The sequence below is a fragment of the Oncorhynchus mykiss genome, chromosome 30 (genome assembly GCF_013265735.2).
Source record: "Oncorhynchus mykiss isolate Arlee chromosome 30, USDA_OmykA_1.1, whole genome shotgun sequence".
Classification (NCBI taxonomy): Eukaryota; Metazoa; Chordata; class Actinopteri; order Salmoniformes; family Salmonidae; genus Oncorhynchus; species Oncorhynchus mykiss.
In genome coordinates, this window is record NC_050570.1 from 38000186 (window position 1) to 38012370 (window position 12185).

General features: G+C 41.0%; 1 long non-coding RNA gene across 1 annotated transcript in view; it reads right to left on the reverse strand.

Annotated features, from left to right (window-relative positions):
- LOC118945821 overlaps positions 1–11646 on the reverse strand; it is an 87986-nt gene extending 76340 nt beyond the window's left edge. The window contains exon 1 of the long non-coding RNA XR_005040981.1: positions 11052–11646. This is a non-coding gene — a long non-coding RNA (uncharacterized LOC118945821). The remainder of the gene's footprint in view (positions 1–11051) is intronic.
- Positions 11647–12185: the final 539 nt, after the last annotated feature.

Genomic DNA, 12185 nt, shown 5'->3' on the forward strand with positions numbered 1-12185 from the left:
TAATCTACTTTCAACCACACAGATGTCTGAAGCACATAGGTGCTTTAAAAAACCTACATGATGGATGACGGCACATTTATATAACCCTGTGTGACGGTTTAAGACTAAATAAACATATTTTCTGGGTGTTGCCTGCCAAACCTCCAAATCGGTTTACATAAGACACACACCCACACCAGTGGGTGACACACACACACAGGAAATGACAATTTCTGAATTAATTATGTTGTTTTTTTGCATTGAAGGTGACGATCCCTGATTGGATTGAGATTGGATATATTTCCTGTTGGAATATGAAGTGAGCTCGGATGTGAGATGAAATATCCCTGTGACATCAAAACTCTATTTGATTGGTCCAGAATATTGCTTTTAAAATCTGCAATTTGTATTGTCAACTACTGTATTATTGTGGAGTGACACTTGAATTCTAAACCTAACTCTAAATAGTGTGCAGACAGAGAAGAGAATTCTCTATTACTACATGTGACATTTCATAAAGAGATCAAGTCGATATGGATCCAAAACATACTAATGCAATTCAAAACTGTACAATTGTGGTATAGATACTAAGGATGTAAAAAAATTCTGCACCACAGGAAATGCAGATGAGTTTTTTTATTTATAGAAATTCACTGAAAAGCCACACTAACACATGGTTATATTAACAGTATTTCACTTTTCATGTAGCCTGCTTTTGGCCAGCTAATAGACTAACCACCGATCAAGCAAGATGATGGCCTAAACATTCAAATCCTATTGCTGCAGGATTATTTTGCTGTGACAATATAGGTCAAGTTAAGATCCTACATCTGTAGCCTAAATGTCATGGTAAGCATTAATTTACTTTGAGCTGGCATGTAAATGTCACTTTCCAGGGTGATGTGACGTCAGTTTGGTGCATTGCCTGTTGATGTGGGAACCACAGAGCTGTGCAGTGTCAATATTTGACCCTTCCCTCTGGGCGTAAGTGGCAGAGATGTCTGGGGCTGCGATTGCAATACCTTGTCTCTGACATGTTGACAAATACTACACCTAGCAGGACACATCAGGGGCCAGGTAGCCTAGTGGGTAGAAGCATTAGGCCACTAACTGAAAGGGCGCTGGTTCGAATCTTTGAGCATACTAGGTGACAAATGTGTTGAAGTGCCATTGAGCAAGGCACTTAAACCTAATTGCTCCTGTAAGTCACTCTGGATCTGCTGGTTACACAGTCTGTCACAGCAGACTTGGCGTGTCTGTGTCCCAAATGGCACCCCCCTGAAGTGCCATTTGGGATGCACCCTGTGAGTGACACCTAGCAGGTGAAAGGGACAGAATGAGTGCCTAGTCTGGCATGGATGAGGCTTGAGAGAGAGTTTCTGAGATAACTACATCGGCAACCTTTTCCATTTGGAGTGCCAATTTATCTTACCATTTCTACTGATCTGCGTGCCAGTTATGATTAACATATGCAAATGTTTGTGGAACAGTTTAATTTCTTTTAAAACAAAGTCTTCGTATCTCAAAATCATTGTTGTGTGGTTAATAACAATTCAATCTAAATCTAAAGGAAAATTATACAAATCTCAAAGTAACTTAATTCCATTGCCAACTATGTAAAAATAGCCTACATAAAGCCAACAAATAAAAACATTGCAGCCTGAAGGTAGAAAATATCCTGATTAAAAATAAATCACATTGGGTACACATGGCCTGTCTACAAGGAACTTGAAACATTGTATCAACTATGAACTTGGTCCAGCCTGGAAGCTTGCTCTAACAAACTTGCAACATTGTATTTAAATATCCTCTACCCTCAGAGTTTCCCTAGCCCTGAGCTCCGGATAGACACAGCTGTAGGCTGAGTAATCAGGTAGGCCTATTTCATGATGTTTCCACCAAATCAGCGCATTACATTTTTTTCCCGAACACACAGAGTGGTTATCAAAACGGAGAGAACTGGAAAGATCTTTCAAATAGGTTACATTGAGGAACTATTGTCATTCTCAATGGATGTAAAAACCGTCTTTGTTTACTTGCTATTTGAGGTGAAGAAAAACTTTGAGAAGCTCATTAGTGGTGGTCTGTTAAGACAATCAGAAATAGTACCAAATCCTCAAATGTGCACATTAAAAAGCCTACATTTGCGCACAGGCTAGGTAGCCTAGGCCTACTTCTATGCGTGATCAGGTGCGCGTCCTTACTCAACATTGACAGGGGCGCTCCGAAAAACAACATAATGAAAGAATTGACAACCTGTAAATGGAATGAAATAAACAAAAACGTGTTTCTCACAAGTGTAGCCTAGGTTGTTCCCTCTTCAAACATGTCCACTCCAACAATTAGAACAGTAAAAGACTGTAAAAATAATATATTGAATGCATTAACAGAAATTATGGTAACCAAACAAACATTGTAGATGGTAAATGTACTACTGGTGATACTGGTGTGCCACCCCCGCTGCCTCCGCAATGGATTAGTCCACTGAGACAGATCAACCAAAACAATTATGTATTTTTACAACTGCTCGACTAAATGGGGTCAGCCCTAATCTCAATGTCCCTGCCCTTGGCTCGCTCTTAGTCTCTCCTTCTCTTTGTTGTTCTCTACCGCTTTTCTGTTTCTCTTTCTCTGACACCCTGTTACTTTCATTCAGACAGGCAGGAAGGAAGGCAGGCAGACAAGAGTCAGACAGGGCTAGGAGTAAGGTGCTCGGGGGAGCTTCACTAATGTGGTGGAAAACATAGTGAGAAAATTGCAGCGATTAAGTAGCTCTGAGTTAAAAACAGGAACAGTAGGAGGGCTAAAGAAAACAGATGTATTATTTTTCTCTGAATTTCCCAGAGGAAAGAAAGTTGCACCTGTTCTGTAAGACACCATGTCCCCTATAAGATCACACACTTACTAAATGGCTTTTCATTTCCACCTTCCCTCCCTCTTTTCTCTCTCTCATCTCTCCCCTTGACAACCGCAGACATTGGTGTGCTGTTGATTTGCTGCAGCAATTCCTCTAGGTCAGGGGTGTCAAAGTCAAATGGACGGATGGCCAAATAAAAAAATCAGCTACAAGACGAGGGCCGGACTGTTCGAATGTTCATTGAAAATTTTTTAAATGACGCATATAGTCTAGTGAACCTAATTGAACCTACTGAAAACCTAACAAATATATTACAATATGATCAGATAAATAAAGCAATATTTTCTTATGGCTCTGTCAGTAATCTTTAATTTTCAACAGACACAAAAGACAAATTTCCTTTATATAAATATCCCCATAACATGAACATTAAATGAAAGAAACCGGTATTCAAGGCACCATCAGTAGACTATATTTTCTATTTTAGCAAAAGTGGGCTAAATTTACTTCAAAGAAAAAACAATAATAGCAATTTTCTATCATCCACTCAACTGAAATATTTTTAAAATATAATTGGATTGAAATACAAAAAAATAAAGTGCAAAAATCTATTAATCAAAAACAACACTTTGTTTAAGGAGAAGTAACATGCAGTGAAAACAAATATTAAATTTTAACTTTTAAACTTGAACTGAGTAAAAACTCTAAATATGTGATTGCACAGTAATGTTCACTTGTTTGAGGTTGAGGGTGATACTTGGTGGTGTCCCATCTTTTCCACAAGTTCATCAATGTTCGGGGTAAGGCTCTGAGCTGAAGAAATCCTCAGAATTGAGTGGAGGTGTTCAGCAGTAAGTCGACTTCTGTGTGATGTTTTGTTCAGGTTCATCAAAGAAAACAGTTGTTCACACAGGTATGTGCTGCCAAACATAGACAACGTTTGAGCAGCCTGGATGCGCAGCTGGGGCATTGTGCCGGGGAGGAAACGGGCGAACTCCGCAGCACCCACTGCCGCATATTTTGCCCTCAGTGCATCATTGCATTGGAGGTCAATCAACTCCATTTGGAGGTTTGGTGGTGAGCTTTCCACGTCAACAGCAAATGGGTTACCGAGCAGTTCCAACCTGCTTTTTTGTGCTTCAAAGTCAGCAAATCGGCGTCGAAAGTCAGCGGCAAGCATACCTATTTTATCAGCCAACTGTGTGCTCGGGAACGCACTGGTAGAGAGCTTCTCTTTCATGGTCTGGCAGCTGGGAAAGTGGCTCAAATTTTCTTTCCGCATCTGCGTCTCCCACAGAGTCAGTTTGGTTTTAAATGCCTTCACTGTACTGTACATATCAGAGATGACACGATCCCGACCCTGCAGCTGCAAGTTTATTGCATTCAGATGACTCGTAATGTCACACAGAAAAGCCATTTCACACAGAAACATTTCGTCTCGGAGTTGTGTTGTGTCTTTCCCTTTGCTGTCCAAGAACAGACAAATCTCCTCACGAAGCTCGAAACATCTTTGAAGCACCTTTCCCTGGCTTAGCCATCGCACCTCTGTGTGATAAGGCAAATCACCATGCTCCGTTTCTAACTCCGTCAGAAATGCCTTGAACTGGCGGTGATTCAAACCTTTGGCTCTGATAAAGTTAACTGTGCGCGTGATGATGCTCATTACATGCTCCATTTTCAAGGCTTTACCGCACAACGCTTCCTGGTGTATGATACAATGATAAGCTGTCAGCTCACCTGTCGCGTTTTCCTCTTGCATCTTTTCCCGTATCTTCGCCACCAGTCCGCTCCTGTGTCCACACATCGCAGGTGCTCCGTCGGTTGTCAAACCCACGAGTTTTTCCCAAGGCAGCTCCATCTCATTTACACATCTTGACACCTCTTCATACAAATCATGCCCCGTAGTTGTGCCATGCATAGGACGTAAAGCCAAAAACTCCTCTGTCACGCTTAGGTTGGAGTCCACTCCGCGGATGAAAATTGACAACTGGGCAATGTCAGAAATGTCGGTGCTCTCATCCACAGCCAAGGAATATGCAATAAAATCTTTTCCCTTTTTCACAAGCTGCTCTTTTAGATTGATGGACAACTGGTCTACTCTCTCGGCAATGGTGTTTCTGCTCAGACTCACATTTAAAAAGAGTTGCCTTTTTTCTGGGCAAACTTCGTCACAAACTTTAATCATGCAGTTTTTGATGAAATCCCCCTCCGTAAATGGCCGGGCTGATTTAGCGATCTCTTCTGCCAAAATAAAACTGGCCTTGACAGCAGCCTGGCCTTGTGATTTGGCTTTTTTGAACAGAGCCTGTCGAGATTTGAGGCCTCATTTTAATTCCTCTGCCTTTTGTAGCCTTTGTTCCATGTCCATATTCTTGTTTTTGTCCGCGTGTTTCGTTTCATAATGTCGTCTCAGATTATACTCTTTCAGTACCGCCACACTTTCTCCACACAGAAGACACACAGGTTTTCCAGCTACCTTCGTGAACATATACTCCGACTCCCACCTTGTTTGAAACCCCCGGTTCTCAGTATCCACCTTCCGTTTTGCCATTTTTGATGGGTATCTGAAAGTTAATTTTACTGTGATGCTGATGACTGCTGTGCCAATAAATATTGAAATGAAGCAGCCTACTGCTCGGTGCGTCACCTTTGCATTGTGGGAAATGTAGTATTGGTGCGTGTAAAAGATCTGCGGGCTGCCGGCTTGCTGCGGGCCGGTTCTAATAATAAATCAAGATCATCCCAGGGGCCGTAAAAAACCTTCTTGCGGGCCGGATGTGGCCCGCGGGCCTTGACTCTGACATATGTGCTCTAGGTGTATCAGTGTGGATTTCTGATAACCTTGATTCGTGGTGCATTTTCCCCATGCATTCTCTTCTAAATGTGCAGGTGAGAATGACCCGTTGGCGATATCATGCAATCAGACAAATCTGAGTCAAATCTGAAACATAACACATTGATGAAGATTTTCTCCCACAAGAGAAAAGAAGAAGAAAAAACATGTCCAATGCTGCTTCAATATCTGGAAATGATTTATGGATCACAGTAGTGTACTTTGACACTGTACCCCCCCCCATTTGCTGTGTACATCCAGACTTATAAAACACATCCAGACTCATAAACAAACAAAGACTTTAAAAACAAAATGTGGCCATTAGAACAGTTGAAGTTTTAGACTAAGTTTAAACATCGCACAATTCAATGAATTGCTGTAGTTGCATGTGATAAAATGCTACATCTTAGCTGTGCCCATTAGATAACCTGAGATATTTAGCCCTATGCTAACCTCAACAGCCTATCTACAATTTTAAAAATTTTCTCCACAAACCAATGGCATTTCTTAAAATAAGTCAACTCGGCCACCAGAGGGATACATTTAAACCTCCAAATCCAAGGTTTAACTTTGTTCCCCTTCACTTGGTCTGTCTTAAGTTTATATATTGTTTTTAAACATTTATTTCATTGATTACTGTCTCAAGTGTAGAGTGCTAATATTGCATGATCACATCCTTTACTAGACTACTTGACTGCCTGGCTGCACAGGTGGATGTGTTAAGAGTGTGTTTCTTTTGACAATGAAGCACCGGACTACAGCCATAGAGTTTTGAACCTAGAAAGAGACCAAGAGACGGAACCAGGCAAAAAGGAGTCCACTGAGATTGGCAAGAGGAATGTTGAGTTGGTCATAAAGGCATGGCAAGCTATTGAGTGAGAGAATCTAGCTAGCTAGGCTTGATAAATGCTGAGCTAGTTGGTTAGCTAGCCCATTCGCAGGCTAATTACAGTGCCTTCAGAAAGTACTCACACCACTTGATTTTTGTACACATTTTGTTGGGTTACCACTTGCATTTAAAAACGATTAAATTTAGATTTTGTGTCACTGGCCTACACGCAATACCCCATAGTGTTTAAGTGGAATTATGTTTATAGAACGAAAAGCTGAAATGTCTTGAGTCAATAAGTACTCAAACCCTTTGTTATGGCAAGCCTAAATACAGTCCATTTGGAAAGTATTAAGACCCCTTGAGTTTTTCCACATTGTTACATTACAGCCTTATTCTAAAATGAATAAACACTTTCCTCATCAATCTACACACAGTACCCCATAATGTATCTGTACCAGACAGAATTGTTTCGGTTTAATTTAGTTCTCTTGTTGGTTTTGTATTTTAGTGTTCTGAGTTCTATTAAAGAATATGAACACTTACAGGACACCTACAGCACCCGATGTCACAGGAAGGCCAAAAAGATCATCAACCACCTGAGCCACTGCCTGTTCACACCACTATCATCCAGAAGGCGAGGTCACTACAGGTGCATCAAAGCTGGGACCGAGAGATTGAAAAGCAGCTTCTATCTCAAGGCCATCAGACTGGTAAACAGCCATCACTAGCACATTAGAGTCTGCTGCCTATAGACATAGACTAGAAATCACTGGCCACTTTAAGGAATGGAACACTAGTCACTAATAATCTTTACATATCTAGCATTACTCATCGCATATGTACAGTGTATATACTGTATTCTATACTACTGTATCTTAGTCCATTCCGCTCTGACATCGCTTGTCCATATGTATATAACTTAATTCATTCCTACTTAGATTTGTGTGTATATGTTGTGTAATGTGTTAGATATGACTTGTTAGATATTACGGCACCGTCGGAGCTAGAAGTACAAGCATTTCGCTACACCTACAATAACATCTGCTAATCACGTGTATGTGACCAATAAAATTTGATGTACTATTAACATGCTTCCTGTTGTTGCTGTCTGAAACTTTATATAGGAAGACGTGAAATGTACACAGTGATGTGTACACCGTACAAGCAGTAACAACTGCTATAGCCAATTCTCTGGGCCCCCTTATTTTTATTTTACCTTTATTTAACCAGGCAAGTCAGTTAAGAACAAATTCTTATTTTCAATAACTGCCTGTTCAGGGGCAGAACGACAGATTTGTACCTTGTCAGCTCGGGGGTTTGAACTCGCAACCTTCCGGTTACTAGTCCAACACTCTAACCACTAGGCTACCCTGCCGCCCCAGATGATGTGCAGTTGTATGTGCTCGGGTGTCTCTGAGTGGTACATGTCAAAAAGACTGTTTTCCCGTGTGTCCTCTACTCCTGCTCGATGCACAGAATTCTCCCCAAAGAAATGCTGAGAAACCTTGTTGTACAGCAAAGAACAGTCTTTACTTCTCTTACAGTATATGACAGTCCTTGGGGTCTCAGGCCCCTTTCAGGCCAACTCTTTGACCAACCATGAAAATGTCTCTACAGGTTCAGATGACACCTTCTTCATTGCCAGTCTGATGTTGTCCCTGTCAGGACTTTTTCCCACCTCGCCGAACACCCAGGTGCTTCATTATGCTCTTCCTTGTAGCCTTGAAAGCTGTAGCTGTGACTGCCAGGTCTGAAAATGGTAAGAGCGACCGCAGGTCGCCAACCATTCCACACCACTTCCAAAAAGCTGCCTTAGCATTTTATAGGAAATGTGATAAAAACAAGAAAATATACATTAGTTGTCATAATAAAGGACAAAATAATACTGGTTCAATGACAAATGTGTCATGTCGAAGGTAGCACATGGCCTTTGTGTTCATTTAAAGGAGTGTAATTTTAAGAGAAGGTCCAACAATTAAGTGATATATATTCAAACATACAGAAACACAACTGACCAAATAATTAGCATGTTTCAACCATCAGAAACTTGTTTTACTTGCCAAATAATACCAGGGCAACATACACACATGGCAATAATCACATGCAATGCCCCCACCTTCCCCCTCTCTCCCCACATAGCCACACCCCCACCCAATATCTCTCAGACAGTTTTAGTCAACTTAGCCCAAAAAATATGCTTTTACACACAAATAACTCACCATTGAACCACAGTAGGGATCTCATTGACAGGAACAATGACGTTTACAGTAGGCATCGCCGTTTCAGGAGTCTTAGCAATTTTCTCGTCCTCCAACTCAATTTGACCCACGTGAGCTTGTGCCGTCCCTCCCTGCTCTTCCATATGCCTGCGTGTGGGGCTCAATGTCTTGAAGTGGTCCATAGTTGACAACATAATGGACACCTTAAAAGTCCATGATGGAGATTCCCTGAGAGTTCAGAACATGAACCTGATCCTCGATCATTGACATCAGTGGGGAAACTACAATTACAATCGATTTCTCCACTTTCAATTTCAATAAATATGTCGGCCACCCTCAATACACTCAACTTTTACCATAGCCTGTAGGTAGACATGCCAAAATGTAAAAAAATATATATTTAGTAGAGAGTTCAAGCAGAGGAGTTGTAATGCCTTCATTGACTTGATTTTGTGTTTGGACCACACTTCAGGCAAAACCTGAATTCAGATTTTCCTCCAAGTCTTCTTCCATTTTCTACAATGTTGCAAACTAGCATACGGAACAACTCTCTACAAAATCTGTCCTACCTGGTCCAAAAACAGTGACGAACATAACACGTACCACCCCCATCGCATCAAAATCTTGCCACAGGGAGCCTGCGGACCATTCAAACCATTTTGACGAATACAATATTTTGGCTAATAAAAAATGAGCAAATGTTGATTTAATATTTGTAAATACTATGATTGCAGGACTATTGAGATGAATTGATTTCTCGAGCTTAGGTATTGAATATTAAACCTTTGCTCTCAGAGTCCACTTACAACACTGCTTATTGATCAATGTGTTTTTACTATACTTCACACATACACACAGAGAGAGAGCGAGAGAGAGAGAGAGAGAGAGAGAGAGACTGAGTTGTCTGATCGATGGACACACTCTAAAAGGGTTTGATTTTGGGATGAAATGAAAGCAAGACAAAGTGATGTGTTCTCAGAGAGGGATGGAAGAAAGAAGGGAGTGACAATGAAGAAAAGACGCAGAGGTATTTGAAGGTGAGGGGTGATAGAATGGATGTACTGTGATGGAAAGAGGGTGACCGAGAGGGCTGGGGGAATCAGGGAGAGAGATGAGTGAGATAAAAGTGAAGAAGAGGAGGCACCAGAGATATAACTGTCAAATGGCATCAGGACAGACAGGCTTGTTTGCCCAGGGAGGGTTCATTCACAAGCCTATGTCCCCTAATCATTCAGACCAGACCCACTCTCTCACTAACACTGTCAGCTCAGCACAAGGGTAAGGGAGATGCAAAACATGTCTTGCAACCTCTAATGGACATAGGAAGCTTCAGATCCCTGTATGACATGTAGTTGCTCTGTAAATATAGACATTAATTATTCATTCATAAAATATCAGTTTAATGGAAGGAAATTCAACAAATTCTGTGTTTAATTATTTACTAGTATATTACCACTTAACAATACATTTCATAAAGAAATGTATTTGGCTACATGGTATCTGTGCAACTTCATGTAAAGTGTGACCGTGTTTTTTTTTTTTTTTCAGTTTAGGAGGTTGGCCCTGGATTTAAAACTAATCTGGCTTCAGAAAGAAACAGAGAGAGACTCTTCTAGAGTCTAGGCTGAATATGCAGGCCACTGCGGGCTATTTCATATCAGTGTCACTCTCATTCTTGTCCTTATCCAGACAGACCTAGGAGAATATCAAAGTGTGTCAGAGGGACCCCTAAAATGAAAATACCCAGTCACTGATCGAGAGAGCGCACCTGTACAACTATTGTGATTTAATTATCACGTCAGTGGTGTCAGTTATCTGTCGGTTTTCGGCTTTGAGGGCATTACTTCATTCAGTTATTAACCCATTGGAAGTCAAATAGGTTAGTTACCCTGCCATGTATCCTGCCTAAGTCAAGTTGGCTAACATGAACTAAGACAGAAAAAAAATGTAACGTCTTGAAATGTAGCCTGCACAATGTAGCCTATAATTTAGTCTGGGTCACCCGTTACAAATGATGATTGCTTATTTCAAAATAAACAATGATGTCTTTTTTGTTGTTGTTTTTTATCAATCGAATCGTCACATACTTAAAAAATGATTACACGTAGCCAACCATACGTGTTACTCAATCCAAGTGCCTATCAGTAGGCTATAGCCTAGCCATTATAAATAACACATCAATTGGAATTTCGCTACAGGGAAATCCCACAACTCCCAGAAATATCAGAACCTAATGCATGTTGGTGTTGTTTAACATTATTATTAGTCTTATCCATCAATAGCATAACAACACAACACAAAAACTACAGCCTGCGCTCAGGTGCACCTTACCTAAAAAGCGAATCCACTATTTTCTCATGGATTGACAAAGGGGTCTTGCTGAATACTTGAATTTCTGTAAACCGCGAAAGTGTCAAAAACCAAGGCTGTTTTCTTTTGTTAGCCACGCGGTTAATTTCGCGGCGCGCTATTGTGTGTCCTCCTCCTTGAGCCAACCTCGTTCGGTTAGAATTGTCCAGCTAAAAACCGTTTTTAGGGAATCTCTTTCAGGGACAACCGTTACAGCACCTCCTTGATGGAGTGACTTGTCTGTCACCAGACAATCACGCGGGCGTAATTCTAAGGTTCTAACTATTTCAATAATTGTACAATTTACGACGGTCTTATTAAAAAAATGGAGGAAGATAGTTTCCGATGAGCTTCTCAAAAAATATCTCTCAAATCGGCATTCACTCCCTCACCGTACAGTAGAGTATTCTGGACCAATCGAGCGCGCAGAATAAACGAATGAATAGGCTACTCTACCGAGCGTGGTCATCATCTCATCTGGCTCTTCCTCATCTATGTCGCTCTCCAGCGTGACATGCGACTGATACGACTTGGTCTGTATCAGTCTTTCCTTGAATTCGAGCAGGAATGTATTTGAAAAGCCCATGGTCTTTGTCACATGGAAATGGAAAGGGATGTATAGATGGGCACTTTATGTATGCTGCCAGTGGCTAAATTTTAACTGGGGATGAGAGTCATGTCCCCACCACATTCTGAAATGTAAAAAAAAAATGTATATATAATTGCATTATGATACAATGGATTGATTTAGGACCAGGAAGACACCACAGAGGGGGCTGACATGTTGTGTGGAGGCAAAGCTTCTGGGAAGCTGGCTGAACCAGCAAAGGAGAGTTGAGCATAGTTCAGTGTGTATGTGTTGCACTCTTTCAGAGTTTTAATAGTAAGTAGAGCAGACACTAGCTACTCTTTAGTTGACTGATGTAGCTGGCAAAGTAACTTCTGTTTAACTTAACAGAAAAAATGAACTAGTGTTTATTCGCAGTGCTGAGCTAATATTGTGACTGACATGTACAGTAATGTTAGCTAATGTTTCATCCCCTCTCTACTGGGGTGAATGAATAAGCTATGCTAGCTAGTAGTAGCTACCACAGCCAGGTCAGCTCTAGTTATCTG